General features: G+C 38.3%; 1 protein-coding gene across 1 annotated transcript in view; it reads left to right on the plus strand.

The window, feature by feature from the left end:
* The window catches only part of PRKN (parkin RBR E3 ubiquitin protein ligase), an 858,599-nt gene that overhangs the window by 241,338 nt on the left and 599,333 nt on the right, over positions 1–17,928 (plus strand). The gene's annotated exons all lie outside the window — the stretch shown is intronic.

Raw genomic sequence — 17,928 nt, forward strand, 5'->3', positions numbered from 1 at the left:
TTTGTCAGCGTATCAGGCACAGTGGAATCATTACATGTGTTCCTGTTGTTTGGAGCTCTGCAGGGTCACGACACATCCTTCAAATCTTTTTTATTTTCCTGATCGATGGAGATGCAGCCACAGTGGAGTGTAAAATGATATTCATGTATCTTTTGCCAAGAAAACGGGGGAGACGTGAGGAAGGAGCTTTTGTGATAAGAGAGAAATCAGAACAAGATTGCTTTTGATAAAAGATTGATGAAGAGGCGTTCAGAGCTTGCAGGAGAAAACATTTGTGAAAACAATTGATGTCAGGAGCTTTGATAAGACATGCAAAAAAATTTCATTTTAATATTTATTGCTTGTTTGGCAATTGATAGGCAGCTGCTATATGATGAGGTTATGAAAGGGGAGATTGGATCAGGAAAATTCATTATTTCTGTCCATTGTTTTTTCTGTTTTGATATTACGGGGTCCTACCATCCCCCAAGTTTTTTATAATGTAATTTCCCACCAATTCATAAAATATGTAGGCACCTGCCTAAGGCAGAGGGAGTCATGAAACAGTCTCCTGACCAAAGGAGACCTAGGTAATACAGTGTAGCTCAGTCCAGATATGATGCCACCCCATGTTTTTCATAAAGTTTACTTGAGAACCCAAACTATGTCTTAAGCTTCCAGACATACAATAGTCAAATTATAGTGTAGAGAAGAAATGGGTAAATTCCTCGTGGCTCATTACAAATTATTTTGACAATTACAAACATCATCAAGAATGCTAAAAAGAAAAGAAATTGGCTACATGTGATAATTCTGTCTTGCTTTGTCTGTTTTTGTGCATCCTTATTTTTTTAAGCAAGGGTCTCAAAAGCAGGAGTATCTAAACATATGAGAAGCTATAAATAGGTATCTGCTAGGTTATCTGGTTATCTGCTAGGTCATATGTATCTGCTAGGTCCTATGTCCCTCCCTAACTTGGTCGTCATGGTGATTTAGACATTAGTAATTGATAACTTTTAAATTAATTAATTTGGTATTCACAGTGATCCTTGCCCCCAGTACATAAAACTGGTGCATAAGCTTACAATTATTTTGTTTTGCTTTCTAAGCAAAAAGACATTTACGGCAAGTAAGTGTGGGGATCTGAACCAATTGTTCTGCAAAGGCACTTCAGAGGGACAAGGTAATAGATTCTGATTCAGATAAAGATGTGCAGAATGAAGAGCCAAGGACAAGGGATATCAAGGTTAAGGGAGGCCAGAATAGGAAATCATGGTGTCTCTTAAATCCCATGGGAAACCAGAGCTTTCCTGTGGAGGACCAATGTGGGGAATGGCATGACAGACCCAATGGTGAGATATCAATTAAAGAGAGAACAGTGAACAGTGGAATAAGAGGTGTTCTAAGAGGCTGGTTCTGCAAAACAAGGCAAGACCTAGAAGGCTTGGTTTTGAGATAGGACTGATAAACTAATTTGCATCGCATTGATGAACTGATTCTATAGAATTCAGCCACAGCTTGTTTCTTTGTTACTGATCTTGGCAAAAAAAAGTTTGAATCTGTAATATAAAGCCATACTTGCATGTTTGAAGTATGACATAATAAAAGTTAGCTGATTAGAAGGACCTTTGATTACTTATCTCTGGAGGGAGAGGGAGAAAGAGAAAGAGGTGGCCTCAAGAATAAACTTCTCCTTGGTATGGTCTTGGGCACTGTAAACTGGGAAAATTCATTTCCTAGAGTCATTTGCTTTTGTTTTTCATGTCTCAGTACTTATCTTTATTTTTCACTTTTGCACCAGGAGCCGCTGGGGGTAAATCTACAGTCCTGGATTGTCGCTTTATCAAAACACTTTAGCACAAATATTGGATCACAAACCAATTTCAAACTGAGGTTTCCAGATTTGGTTTATTGGCATTTTGCTGCATTATTATGACAAACCTAGTGTTGAGCTTCCTTGAACCCAAGTTTGCTGTAATGCCTGAACAGAACCTATGAATCAGTTTTGGGAAGCACAATAGAGGTTAAGCTCAATAAGATCTGTCCTCTGCCATAGATGTTTATTAAATAACTTTGACTAGTGCCAAGGCTGCCTGCCCTATTTGTGTTCTCTTTTATATGTGAAATACACTTTAAGGATCTAAATCAATAGAATAAACTCCATTTATAGACACTCCTCAATATTCTTGTACAGGTATTGAGTGGGAAGGAACTGATTTTGTATTTTCAGCATAATGTAAACATGTTATACCTGCATTGAAAATGTAGGGATATGAAAAAGTAAGTGCTTCAAGGGTGAGATGTATATAATATGAAACACTCTAAGATTTACTTTATTTGCTTTATTTTCTATTGTACTTTATCTTATATGTTAGGGACAAGTTGTAATGAGCTAAGAAATAAATAAAAATATTTTAAAACCTACATAGCTTTCCTTTCTGATAGTTAAACTAAATTTAAAAGCAGAGATTAGAAGAGAAAGAGAGAATTTTTGCAATATTCAGACTTCGGTGAGTCTCAAAAAAGGAATGCTTCATGGTTGTAATCACCACAAATGTCCCATGGGTCCATTTGCTATTCTGACATAACTTACAGTTGGAAAATCATCATGTTCTTGGATGTGGTTTGTTGGGAGTCCAGTTCCTTTTGGCTGTAAAGGAGGTTTGGAGTTCATTTCACAGAAGGCTTGATGGGGCTTGTAGTACAGCCCAGAGATGCAACATGATATCCAGTTATCACATCCTCTGTGCCCTGTTAAAAAACAGCATGGAAATAGTTTTGACTTACCTTTTCTGTAACATCGAGAGTATCATTTTGACTGCTGTCCAGAAAGCATTTACCCTAAAACGGTTCTGCCCTTCTCCATATTTTCTTTTGATAATCCTGTTTTTACTGCTGTTGTGGTAAATCTAAAATAATTACTGCACATAATTTACACTTATTTCCACTGGAATGGATAGACTTGCCTAGATTGTGCAATTTGATTGAGGAAGTCCACTTACACATCAGCATTGGTCATGATAAAACTATTACTGTGGTTTTTATAACATACATTGCATTTTTTAAAGGGAAATCACATCTAGACTCTCTTAAAGAAGCTTCTGGTTCACTGTTTTACTGACTTCCAAAATAAACTCTTTATGCATTACTAGTTAGCAAGTCCATAAAATTTACAAATGCAGGTTTTCTGATGTCACAGTAGCATACTTGCAATCACTTTCAGATTTTTCTTCAGGAAACAAACATGAGTATGTATAAAGAAATGCTGGTGCATTGTATTTTTTGTATTTGATTCCATTCTGTATGCCACTGCAAACAAGGGCAAATTAAAATCTTGGACAGCAGTATCAGTAAAGTGCATGTGCATGCTTCCAGATCTGAATTTGAGATCACGTTATTCATTGGAAAGCCTCATTCTAGAGTAAATAATCTATACAACAGATGTTCTCACAAACTTAGATCTGAGCATTGCAGCCTGATTTCTCACAGCAGTGACTTTAAAATGTTTTATCTTCAGACAACTTGACTGCTGAGGAGCCCCTGAAATTCTGCAGAGAAATCCTGTATATCATTCTAGGGCAGCTTCCCCCAGCCTGGTGCCTTCCAGATGTGTTAGACCACAACTCGTATCATTCCCAGCCGGCATGGTCCTTTGAAGAGCTCTGAATTGTCTAGGGCATACCAGACCACCTGGCCTAAGAATATACTCTAGTAGTGGGGCTTACAGCATATTTGCTGCTTCAATCCTTTATTGTCTCTTCAGTTTTCTCTCTTTGTGTTCATTTCTCCTGGCCTTTGGTCAAACTATTGACAAATTCTTTAGATATTTAGAAATCTAGAATTGGAGCAGACATAGTCTGCTGCAGCTTTCAGTCTTTTGAGTTCATTTATGCATCCCGATTTACGCATCAGTAAAATATGTTACTGATATTTAAGTGCGCATGGATGAAAACTGAAAAAGCAAGTCTAGATAGGGTTGCATATGATATACTGGCATGATGGTATCAAGGTTGTTTTTTTACTGATGTATGTATTCTGCACATTGTAACCATCTAATTAAAACAAAAAACAAACCTTAATGCAATCATCACATCAGATTGCTTTTTTTGCAGTTTTTATCATGTACTTATATGCTTGCTAACATACAGAATGAAAATGAATGGAAGGAACTGAACCCTGTGATGAACTGTATGTGCTATACAAAATAAAAATTGTACCAATGGAGAAATTTCAAATTCTGTATTTTCATTTCGGAAAACAATCTGAGGCTCAGATTGCTTCATCTTTTTAACATTCAAATTCTCTCCAAAACCCTGAAGGGAATATTGGATGAAGACAATTTAAGCAGCATCTCTACCTAGAACACACCAAGACTCCCTTTTGGCTGCACATACCAAGATCTAAATTAGTCAGTGATTTTTCTTCCAGGAAAACTTGTGTGCCATTCCTAATTTGCTTACTGAGAAGTCCCAGTGAGCTTCCAGGCTTCAGCTGAACTCTGTTAGAGAGCTCTTTTTCTTCCATGTAGTTTCCTGGTACATTCATTCAAGATAGTTGCATTCTTCAACACATATACAGTATATCTATACTTGGAACCTTCAGTAACTGGTAAATGAGATTCAACTGTTTTGGAAAGTCTGGATAGAGTTCATTCTTTACTTCAAGTACAACTTAAAACTTGTGAACTGATCACTGTAACAGTCAAACTTTTCTCCATTGCACCAAAGACAGTGTATATGTTGATTGCCAAGCTTTTCCTAAGAGGATCCTTGCAGCTCTTAACATACAATTCACCATCACCTCTAAATTTCTAGGGATCTGATCTTAAATATCACTCGGAATCAGAAATATAGATGTTAGGGTTAATTGTGCAACTCATAGCCTGTAATATCTAAGGCACTATTTATTATTTTCTTCCAGGATTTCTTACCAGGATTATGATGCAACTTCTTTGCAGCACCAATTCATTGAAATGTTAAAAAGTGCCTATTGAGGTGGAGAGCTTCACCCCTCCCTGCCAGAAAGAAGTTTTTTTTTAAATAACGTGTTACCCAAAACAAAGCTGCAAACATAAATGGCCATTGCAAATGGAAACATTCCAGAATTAAGGATGAGGATCACTACAGTTTTGTTTTGTTTTGTTTTGGTCCGTGCATATTTAGATACAGAGGTGTATCCATGCTTCTGTCACACTGTTTAAAAGTGGTAATTATATCATCAGTGTGTTGTCCGTTAACCTTGGGTTTCCTGAGGGGAATACAGAATGAGAGTTATTTTGAATACAAAGATAACCTCCCCTTCAGTCTGGATCCCTTTATCATTCTTTATAGGTCATCCCTCTTTTGTTCAGACATTCCAAAAAGCCTTTCATGCCTGACTAAGGAGACTTTCTCACCTGTGTTATGTAGCTGTGCATTTGATATTTGGAGGATGCCTATGCATAGAACTTCTGGGATCATTTTTTAATAAATAAACTGATATAAGTTACTCCTGATTATATACATAGGTTTTTTTTTCTAATAGGAAAAACATGCTATTTTAAATATACAGTTATCACTAAACTATGAAATGATGGATTGAAATGACTGCTATTGTATAAGTGTGCTATCGGATACTGTCAACCAAAGCCAATGACAGTGTCATTAGTATTTGCTGGACAAAAGGATAATGCAAGCCACACTGTTCAAATCCAGCAGCAAATCACAGCTTTTTCCTTTTGCCTAGCAAGTGCTAATGATGATACGGTAGTGTTGATTTACTCTAGGACAAAGTCATTAGCACTAGTGCTGTGACTAGCTTTGGATACTATACATATATACTTACGGTAATTTGGGTCTGTTCCTGTTTTTAAGCCTGTTTCTGAACTATGCCAGAGTATCAAGATGCCTGCACTGGGTTTTTAGTGCTCTAGGTCTGTGGTCTGCTTGAGCAAACCAGATGTTTTGCTTTCTTTCTAGAGTTCAGATGATTGAAGATGCGAAATTCACATTCTTGCCCATGATATTCTTGCCTTGGCCTAGAATTTGGACTGTGTGACAGAGAAGCCTGCTGAGATACAGAGGACAGGTTTCTCTTCCCATGTAGACATTTCTTATGGGGAAGACCTAACTTTGGGACATGGTGCCACACTTAGGTTACTAGTAGTCTTTTTCAACTGTTTCTATAATTCTTCTGCACACTCCCTTGTCAATTTATTTCTCAGAAACTCTTTTGGAGATTTAACAATTGTAGATGTCCCAGAAGGGGTGCACATTGGATATCTAACGAACAGTAAGTCAGCTCAGTCATTCCCAGTCACCACAGCCAAGTAACCTTTGCCTTCCCCTGGGGCTCTTTCTGCAATTCCTCCCATACTTGATCTCATTCCTGTCTTACTCCCAAGTCCTTACTGTGTTCCTGCAGACTTTCCTGGGAATTCACAGCCATTAAGTATGTGTGTGCTCAACGATGTATGATTTTTTTCCTGGTTTCTGAATAAATGTGGACTTTTGCTTTGCTTTCTGAGATCACCTTCAATGTATAATTCTAGTGTTGAGTACGAGTTGCTGACTTTCAAATCTCTCTTGTCTTTTCACCTGCACTACAGGAGTAAGGTGTACAAATAGGAATATGCTTCCTCAAATAGCTCAGCTGAGTAAGTAAGAATGAGATTGTGGTTGTGTCAAGAAGACCATTTTCTATTCTGACATGGAGTTACAAGGTTGGGACTCAATCCCAATTCCCTGTATGACTGTTCCTTTCCAACACCTCTAGCAGATTAGCACAGACGGGATTAATCTGGTGCACCATAAGCAAAGACCAACAGCATGTAAAGTTTGTAAAGGGAGATGTCATCTCAGGTTGATTTTACAGAAACCTACTACAAGCTCTAGCACAGCTTTCTGGGCATAGATTGTAGTTGTTCACAGGGCTTGGTTGTTAGTTGCTGTGACCTTTTGTAATAATTCACAACAGTACAAAGTGAGGACAAAATCATATTGAGTCAAATGGCATGTGTTATATCCCTTCCTTTATAGAATAAAGAATTGGTAGTATGACTTCCACAAGATGCGGAATGGCAGAGAACCTGATCTGTAGTCTTTGATGAGGTTTATGATCGTTCATTTTATGTATTAACTGCTGTAGTTATTACATTTAGATGATTTAAGTTGCATCAGGTCATACAGCAGTGGAATAAAAGTGATCATTGTGTTCAATCACAATCACAACAGAAACTGCCTTCATGAGTACAGCATACATCATAGCAATGCAGCTGTGTTCATTTTTAATTTAGTCATATAAAATGTAATTGATCAGATGTCTTCTGCATAAATATTGAAATGAGTTACAGTCTTAGGGGCTGCACTGGGACAGGGGAATTACAAGTTGGCTAACTTGCCTGATCTGTTTCATGTGAATTTAGTACTCATTTTACAGTTGTTCTGTTCCTTTTAGTATCAGCTTGATAAGTTGTTAATGTCATTGTCAAAACACTAATAGCTTCCATCATTCTTTAAATCTCATGGTAAACTGGAATGGATGGTTGGTCTTAGCAGAAGAAATCATAAATTAAGTAGATTCAGTTTTAAAGCTGCAAATAGCCAGAAATGTTCTCATATATAAACTTTTTACAGATACAATATTTCATTTTGCAAGCGTTAACTTTTTGCCAATGAGAATGTCTTGATTGTGCAAGCATTCATAGAGCAGTATCCACTGAGGTGCAGTTGCTAATGTAAAACTATGTTGAACAACTGTAAACTACTCTAGTACAACACCAATAGTGTTGGCTGGTATATGGATTATCCTGGGAAACCGGCTTGGTAGCAAGTGCTTTGGTTGCTGTGCTTGTGACACTTACTTACATGTTACTGCAACACAATTTACATTAGCAAGTGGGCTTCATGGGATATTACCCAAAACTTTCTAGTGGAAAGAAATCCAGAAAAGGTATTGTTAATGCCTTATTTTACATAAGGAAAACAATGACTTTGCCAGAATTGAATGTACAGATCTATTGTATCAAGTATATATATAACCAATGTGGTGTAGTTGAGAAAGTGCTAGATTTGAAACAGGAAGAACGGGGTTCAGTTTTCAAAATCCATCATCACCCTTTATCTTCAGCCACCTCCCAGGGTTCTTGTGATAGTCAAGAAAGAAATTCAATGTCATTTACCCTTAGAAGTAGGAAGAAATATAAATGCAATGATGAATAATAGAAGGTTTTCTATAGCTGATGCCGATGGAGCCTTGAACCCAGTAGGTCTATCACATTAAAATCTCTATACCTTTGACCAGAAATATTAGGCACTATCTCATGAAACCTTCATGTCCCATAATAACAAGCTTATTTTAATTCACACATTCATGAGGCAGGAAAGTACCACTGTGGCAACCTTCCAACTTTTAACTTTCTTGGGGTAACTCCTGGTGTTGATCAGCTCCAGCTAAAGATACTGCTTGCCTGTGTGAGGATTCTGCTTAAACCCATTAGCTGACCCTACTGGTAGATAGCCCCTCAGCTGTCATTCATCATTCCCTGATTATGTGACATAAGCAGTGGACTATCTTCTTCCATGCTTTGCCATTTCCCATTCTTTTCCAGAGGCTACACAGGATGCCACAGTATTCTTGACTTTTTACAGCAGTGTGCTTGCTGCATCATTCTGTGTAAGTCAGAAGTGAGTAGCTTGTAGTCTCCAGATATTTGTACTGTATTTCCCGTCATCCTAATGTTTCTAGGTCAAATCAGTGGGAAGACCACAAGTTGACTACCCCTGGTTAGATACCAGTAAACTGTTTTGTTTTCTTTTATTGCATCTACCTATTGCCTTTCTCCCATTTATGAATATTTTTCTAATACAATCGAATTAATTTTTAAACTGGGCTTAACTGGATTCTTTTACAATCAAAGCAATGGTGTTACCTCCTTGCTGTCCCATACATTTCCAGATGGAATTAATGGGAGGTAAAAGGAGGAAAGTGGTGGATACTTGCCAGTGCAGACTTGGATCCTTAGCTGGCAGTCCCCTTCTTCCCAGGTAAATAAATCATCATGGGGACCTCCTTCCCCAGCTGGGTTGATTGAAGCAAATGTTGCCAATAGCAATAAAGCAGAGGACACGTTTTCAGAGATCTGTGCTACAGGACACTGGGATGGCTGGCTTCCTCTTTCACAGTTCCCTGATGTTTAATATTGGTGCTGGTGGTAGCAGTAAGAATAAAAGTACAAAGGCAAAGGTTTAGAAAATCTTAATGGATCAGAGCATGATAAACAGCAGGGGCACAAGTGGGCAGGGGGTGGGGGAGGCAGATTAATGTTCCAAGGCTTGGGGAAAGAGATCTTGTTTGGAAAGCTGCCTTGAAGTGTGTTAAAGAGGGAGAAATATGGAAGCCTGGAGGCAGGGATTTCCAGAGAGAAGGGGCAGCTAGAGAAAACCAGAAAGTAACCTGCAATTTAGCTAAGACAAAAGTATTGGAGCAGAGATGACAAGAGAACAGATATGAAATAGGTTCTTAATTTAATTTCTGAAATGGAAAGGAGTTCTGGTTGAGCTGAACCTGAGATAAAGCAAGTTCAGTTCTACCATTTGGGTATATTTGTTATCTCCTGTAAATGATTATCTCATTTGGGAGGCAGTCATCAGCAGAAAGCAAGAGCAGCACATGAACCTAACAAGAGCATTCATGCAGAACCTTTGTAATCTGTTACCTTCAGCACTGTGCGGTAGATGAGATTTTTGTAGCTCATTTTGTTCATCTATTAGTGTTAATCCCATAGTTCATGATACCACAAAGCTGGACAATTATGTCAGGATGGCTGTTGAATGAAGGATGCTCCCAACTTGTTAGGATCCTGAATTCTACTACAATGTGAATTCCTTAATACATATTATTAAAAGGTATTGCAAAGGCTCACACAGATTCTGTGTGGGTATCATTTCTCTTTCTGTTTGCCAAATTCCGCCTCCCATTTTATTACAAGGAATGAACATGGTATTGATTGTGTTGAGAGCAATGGTGAAGAGTAGGTTGAATTGATGATGACTATTCCTGTTATTAATAATGCTGCTGCTGCTCATGATAATAAATATTCGTAAAGCTAACTAATCTGCATCAGATGTGAATAGATGCACAGTTCAGCACTTCTATACTACATTAGTTTTAGTTTAAGAAAGAAATAAGCATATGCTTAATTCTCAAGCTCTAGGTAATTACAGATAATAGTACTTGCATGTGCTGTACTGGAGTTGGTTTATGTCCTCTTTGTTCAGAATACCAAATAGAAGATGTGTAAAGAGTAGCATCAGCTCCTTTTTCTCATGCTATGTTTGCAGCATGGGAGCCATTGCAGCACATTTCCTTCTTGCTCTGTGAAAAATACCATCGCAAATCTTGGTGATGTGGGTAGAGCCTCTGCTCATTCCATGCCAACGTTACTTTGGTTTTCAGGAGGGACTGAGCTGATGCCCTGAGATATCACAGTAGAATGTTTAGGTGAATGGTGGTAATGGTAGAAAGAGTGCTTTGAAGGTACCTCTTTATTATCTTTTAGATATCTGCCCCATTTCAGATTTATCATGAGGTTCTGCTTCATCTGCAGAAGGTCATGGGAGTTTGTTTTTGAATTCGACAGTTCAAGATGCTCCAATTTAATTCAGGGAAAATTAAGGAAAAAAATGGAGACATGCAAAACATTTTTTCAGTTTGTATATTTTGCTCTTTCAAAAGCTACAGGGCAAAGTGAAGGGATCCCCCCTTTCTTACCTCCTTACCTACTCCTTCCTCCTTAATATATCCAGCTACAGAGAGAGGGCACAGCAGCAGCTTTCTACTCAATTGCTGGATTTGGAATAACGAGGCTAAAGTAAATGATGGGGCCAAATTTGCATTTGTGTGCCCCATGCTGTCTTTCCCCACTGCTGGCTTTTAGAAGAATGTGCACTTGCATATACATTCCATGGAAAGCAACGCAATGTATACTCCTTTAGTTGGTAGGTTTATATATGAGTGCATGGATTTACCCCATAACCTTTTAAATGGAGAGAGCACATAGAACAAATTATATGAAGCATTAGGTTTGGAATACACATGCTGGAGGTCAACTGGGCCTATTCCCAATACTTAACACTGTGAAAAAGCCTCCTGCCGTCTGTTTAACTCATCCTTTTGGGCTCAGACCACACATGCATGAATGTGCCCTCTCCAAGAGCAATCCCCACTTTGCACCTAATTCCCCCAATGGAATCTTTTCTTGCATATCTACAGGGTTTCTGTGAGAACTAATAGGATACTAATTAAAACAACTGTGGGTTCATTTGTATACCTTACATGAATTCTCATAAACAAACAAATAAATAGTCCTTTCTTTAGACTATTTTATACTTTAGACTATAGTAAATTCCAAATTCCAAATGGAATTCCAAATAGACGTAATTCCAAATGGATCTAACTGGATATCATGCCTTCCTGTGTTGCTGCAGTCTCAGAAGAAGAATTTGATTCTGAGTCAGCGGTACAAGAATCTGAATTGGGGCTTAGTCAGATTGTATGAGGTCAGACTGCTGGGAGTACGCCTCTGTCCAGTTTCTAGGAGGAGGCAGGCTAGCCCTTCACAGCTACAGCCAGAGCTAATCTTGGAAGCAGCAGCTCAGGCAGCTCAGCTTGGGGGACATTCCTTGCTTCACAAGCAGGAAGCAGCTTTGGTGGAAGAAGGGGTGTGCCCAAGATGGTCTCCAAGGCAACCATGGTTACTGAGGAGGCTAAGGAAGAAGCAACCGCTTGGATGCAATTCACGTTTCCAGGCTGGATTTCCTGGTCGAGTTAGATTGACAGGTGAGGCTGTCTGGTAGTTTTATTCTGCATAAATGCTAGCGCAGAGGCAAAATGGATGTGTGAGTACAATGCCACTCTTCTCAGGTATTCCCTCACGAGGACACCAACTATTGTCTACCTTGAATGCTGTGCTTAGGTGTGCTGCTTTGGATTATAATGTGCTCTGGTCCTTCTTTGGATGAATTTGAATTTATTGTACTTTAACATACCAAGGGCATTAATCCATGGATTCTATTGGAGTGCCTGACTGCTGTGTTGTCTTTCTACTGGAATAAGAGAGAAAGGGGATCCTTTTAACACGTGTCTGGTTGCTGACATTGAGAGAGAGCAGGCCCAATATGGGAAGATTGGATTGAATAGCTCAATCTGGCGTGGTACAATAAAAGTAGGTTTCATTCATGGCTGTTCCCTTAGTATATGAAATTTGGTAAACAAAACTAGGCATAACCTGATTTGGCAATCACTAAAGCCCTTCTCAAGTGTTTGAATTCATGGAAGGGTCCACGGACAAACACAGCCAGCTGTTCACAAGCTACACTTCTTCACACATGTGGGATTGGCTGAATCTGAGGGGGCATTTTCAGCATGTTTAGGATTCTTAACAAAGGGACGACGACAGATCAGTTTTCTTGCCCCCATATCTGAAACCCTTTGATGAAGCTGCTCGTCTTGTGTTGGCTTGGAGGTATTATTGATGCATGTAGTACCACTGGGGAAGAAGAAATAGTCCTGCATTTTCTTGCAGGCTTTGTCACACATTCAAAAGTTGAATGCTTACAGAGAGCTTAACTGAGTTGCATTTTTTTCAAATTTTGTTAAATAGAAAAATAAAAAATACTGTCTGGAATCGAAGGAAATATTTAACCAGTTTGAAATTTTAGCATGGGCATGGTGGTTGAAGCTCTTATTGTTGAAAGGTAGTCTGCAATTTCAGCTCAGTAGTTTGTCTTGAGTTACGGAATTCAGTTAACATCAAACAAATAGAAAAAGTAAAAATTCACAATGGGCACACCCCAGATCTTGAATACACCTAAGGAGCTCTTTGGGTCCTTATGCAGTGTTATTAGGATTATAATTTGCTTGCAAATACTGGTAGTATTTAGTTCCAAAACAACCAAATAATGGCAATAACCCCTATTGCCATTGCCCTTTCACTAGTTTTGTTGTATCAGTGCTGTACACTGTTAACACAATGGGAACTAGCTCCTCTTAAAGCAACCCCAGAAATTAACATAAATGCTTGCTTCTCAAATGTGATGCTTCCTCCTGAGTTCCACTGAGCTGCTGCATACAGGAAACTAGCATTTTTATTCAGTTGTGGTTGCTTCAGGGACTCCTAGCTTCCTATTGCACCAGCACCAGGTCCTGGTAGTTCATGGGAAGTATATGATGCTGCTTAATTCCTTTAACACAGATACAGTTAAAACTGGATTTGCATTGCAGCCAAAGCTAACAGATTTGCATATTTTGTTAAATACCTGATTTAACTGATCCTCAGTTGCCCTTCTATGAACAGAAGATGCAACATTGGTTCTCAGTTGTGGATTAAAGAGGGGTGAGGACTTCTTATAACTTCCATGGTGCTATGAGCATCTGGGTCTGTTTTTGGAGGGCACAGAGGGCTGCAGGTAGAAAGCAAAGTTGGGAGGAAAAGCAACCCTCCCTTTTTGTTCCAATGGGGTCATCCTATGAGCTTAGTTTTGACACAGGAGTTTAGAATTGAAGATAGAGTGTTTGGGACCATTCATATTTTAATTAACATTAAATGTTAATTACATTTAAATATTTAGTTATCAGCAACATCCTTAAGATCCACAAATTCATTTTTTCTTACATGTTTCTAGCAATGATACTTAGATGCAATGAACTATGGTATGATGTTAAAGATGCATCTTGGCTGGTGTTCTGTTAAGCTGAAATCTGGAAATATCATCAGCGTGCTAGAAATGCTTTGAAGATTCATTAATAGTTTGCCTATCAACTGAAGTTCATTTGCTGTATCAGTGTTTGCTTTTCTGGAATGGTAAAGATCATTTTCTCCTTGGGAGGGTGAAAAAGTTCTTGATTCCTAAAGATCTATTTGCATACAGTGCCTCAGTGTTAGTGAGAGCCTCATGATTGCAAGTTTTAAGGCTTGTATCATTTAATTTGTTATGAATTGCCATTAGAATTCCTCAGAAAGAAATAGATAAAACTGTAGTGGCATTCTGAAAAACCAATGAATAATTTCCACTCATGGATATTTCATATGCATGTATACTTTAAAAACATGCCTATTATGATTTTCTGGCCAACATTTAAAATAAATGGAAGTACAGAACTGGGAAGGAATAGCCGATGAAAAATGCAAATTAGTCAATATATTAGCATTTCTCAGCATATCATAACATGATTTTGTTATATTAATAATACTCAGGCAAGGCTCGAGGCGTTACTTTCACTGTACGAGATTCCACTATGGGAACTCTTTACCAATAAATAAACTGTTGCCATTTGGACCCTTTGTATGTTTTGTATTGCATATTGTACAAGTGCAGATTTTTTTTTTTGCTGTTCTTTTTGTTAGGACAAAAAAGTAAACTAATAATTTGTAGTTCTGTAAAACATCATGAAATAAACTGGAATCTTCATTCAAAAAGGGCATATGTATAATTTGAGTAATTAGGGCCAAGTTTTCCATTAAATGTTGTCTGGGTTCACACAGCACAACAACTCACACCCACAGTTTTCTGTCATGTGAGAACTTGTTATGTTAGGGTAACCTTTAGTGTTTCCATATTCTATCCCTAAAAATGTATTTTCCATTAAAATTCATGTGGTGTTTTCAGTTTCACACAGCATAAAATTCGTCTGATATGTCATAGCTTTGTTTGGTGTTATAGTCTTAGCTAGTAGTCCTTATTAATTTGTCATTTATTATGTAATCTAATTGCATCATAAAAAAGAGAAATCAACTTATTTCCATGTATGTTATCATGGGAAGGATAAAAATAAAAATGATTGGATACTGCTAGACTAGACTTTATAAGTTTTATTATTTACCTGTTTTAATACTTTCTGTATTTATTTAACTGGCACTGGCGGACCTATTTTTCCAATGTGTATATTAGTTGCTCTTATGTACCAGCAATAAATAAGATAAATCTTGAGTCCATATAAGGTTGTCAACCAGCCAGTATTTTATTGGTCCGATAAATAACATTGTGTTGTGTCAGGTAATCAGTGTTGCGGTCTAAAAAGCCAGTAAACTTGAGATTAATTGATTGATTGATTTTTTATGCCACTACGGCACTCAAGGCAATGCACGTTATTTTCTCCCCTCCTGTCCACATTTCATCCTTGCAACAATACTGTGAGGTAAGTTAAACTGAGAGTGTGACTGGCTCAATGTCACCCAATATGCTGTATAGCTGAATGGAGCTTTGAACCAGCTGGCAGTTTCACCAATACTCATGTTAGCTAGCTGTCATGAGCTGGTCCCTTCCCTCTTTCCTTCTGCTTATCAAACTCAAGACAATTCTTTGAAGTGCAGTTCTTTTATTGATACTTAACAGATTATAGAACAGTATGAACCCTAGGCAGCTGTCTACCACAGTTGAAGCATTTGCCCATGGCAAGAGTTGCATCCAAACTGGCAACTTCTCCTCTATCCCTCCTTTTCGGCAAAACTTCTGACTTCACTCTCAGGGTGACTCTTGCTTCTTGATAGCAAGAAGGAGGGAATAGTGAAGACCTTCTAACCAGGTAGTTCCTTTCTCCCATTGCCTTTTTACTGCGTCTCACATGTACTTCTCCTCCCATCCTGGAAACCCTTCCGCCCCAGGCCAGTTCTAGACTCTACCTGAAAAACATCACTAGGTAACCTTGAAGCTTCAGAGTCCTTGCCCCACCACACTTGCCCCTCAGAATCATATCAATCAGTCTGAACTCTGTAATGATCGAGGGACAGATCCACTCTCTACACTATTCATTGAACACTGCCCATGGCCTTCTCCTGTCTTTGCTTCTGACCTGCCAGGTTCTGCCCACAGCACTCTGGTTTTTGACAAGTTACTCCAGTTTCATAGACACATGCTTGCCACACCCACCAATCCTGACCAGTCCTTGCTTGCCTTGTCTCAATTTCTGCCTCCCTTTCTGGAAACCAGTAGTTTTAAAACCAAAAGATTAAAATTGTAAATCCATGTATTCAAAAGATACATTGTTAATACTGTTACTTTCCTATGAAGTTTATTGTAGTAATTCCTTAATTGCAATTCTGGAAATAACACCTGGGACCCAAAGTGCTGTATACTTTGCCCCATGCACATACAAGAGCTTTAAGCTCTTTCTTTCTCGTGACATTATTCCTCTCCAGGCCAGCACTTTCTAAAGCATGAGGCACTTATGCCAGGAGGAGAACACACCTACCTGCAGAGAAGTTTGTTACCCAAACATGTGTGCCCAGCTAGATTCCAGCCAATATGCATGGTACATGATGGCTTTACATGTGCAGTAAACATTATTTTCTGAAACAGAATCAATAAAAGAGGCATTGTGAAATAATGGCTAGAGTGTTAGATGGAGACTCTAGGTTCTAGTTTCTACTTGACTATAAACCTTCACCAGAGCTAGTTCCTGACTTTAATCTACTTTATAGAGTTTTTGCAAGGATGAAACAAAGAGAGGAAACAATATGTTGAGCCACTTGGTGTTCTTTGCAAGAGGGAAAATGCAGAGTATAAATGGAATAATACTAATAATACCTGCAAAAATGTAAAAGGCTTTGATGAGGGAGTCGCTGAATCTTTTATGATAATGTTGGTGTGCAGCAAAATAATCTTCTTACTCAGATGTCCATAAACAGTGGACCACAAATACCTTTCAGGTAGTCTGCAGAAGGCTTGCTGAATGGTTAATATCTGCGCACACTCCTTTCATCTGATTTTTCACCTGTTGATGGGGAACAATGCTGTTTTTACCAGTTCAGGATTATTGAACAAACTAACAAAACTCCAGCCTAGAGACTCTGATTTTCATAATACCGCACTGGTTTTGACAATGCTTTTGGCCTGCAAGAAATTGTTTTCTATTATGAATTAGGTATACATTTTGATTTATGGAAGAAAAACAAAATTTGCTGTAGTCCTCTGAAATTACCAACAATTTTCAAGTAGTTTGTACAAAAAGTTTGACAACCATAGCTCTAGGAAGCACCATGATATTCATAAATGCATGTTTGCTGAAGGAATGGGGTTTGAGAAAGCTATTCCTGGTGGAATGACCCAGTATCATTAGCATAACAGTCATTTCAGGATAATGATTCCCATGAAGTAACCTTGAATTTGTATTAATAAATTAAACTATTAATTGTGATGAAAAAACCCTCTTTAATGTTAACATGAAGTACCATTCTTTTTTTAATAAGCCAGCAAAATCATTGCTCTGACAAGTCTCTTTTCACTGGATTAGTACTTCCTTGGGAAAAGGGTTATTAAATTCAATTTTAAAACCAAATGCGTTTCATATTTAGAACTTTGTGTAAGAAATCAATATAAATAACTTTTCTTCAACAATTCAAAGTTGGGTTTCTTAAAAGTTGAAGTCTTAATAAAGAGAAAGCTCCATTCATGGGGGAGATGGAAGAAAGGAGTACTGTAGTGCATGTTCTACATAAAGTGAAAAAATGCAAACTATAAAGAAGACCCAAGATGTTAGACATATTGAAAGGAAAAACAATGCACTTAAAACATTATCTAGATACTGGACACAGCTAGAACATTGTATATTTTCCTGGTTCCAATTCAGCATAATTACGTCTAGAAGAAGAGGATCTCTTCTCAATCATCCCAGAGTGCAGGACATGGAATGATGGGCTCATGTTACAGGAAACCAGATTCCAGCTAGACATCAGGAAAAATTTCCTCACTGTTAGAGCAGTACAGCAATGGAACCAATTACCAAGGGAAGTTGTGGGCTTTCCCACACTCATTGAAGATACAGCTGGACAGTCATCTGAGATGGATGGTTCAACTTGGAGTTCTGCACTGAGCAGGGGGTTGTACCCAATGGACCTCTGGCCTCTTCCAACTTTGCTATTCTATGGTTCTCTGATTCTATGAGATAAGGGATTTGCGCCCATCTCTCTGGCCC

The sequence above is a fragment of the Varanus komodoensis genome, unplaced genomic scaffold (genome assembly GCF_004798865.1).
Source record: "Varanus komodoensis strain SLA01 unplaced genomic scaffold, ASM479886v1 scaffold1, whole genome shotgun sequence".
In the NCBI taxonomy this organism is placed as follows: domain Eukaryota; kingdom Metazoa; phylum Chordata; class Lepidosauria; order Squamata; family Varanidae; genus Varanus; species Varanus komodoensis.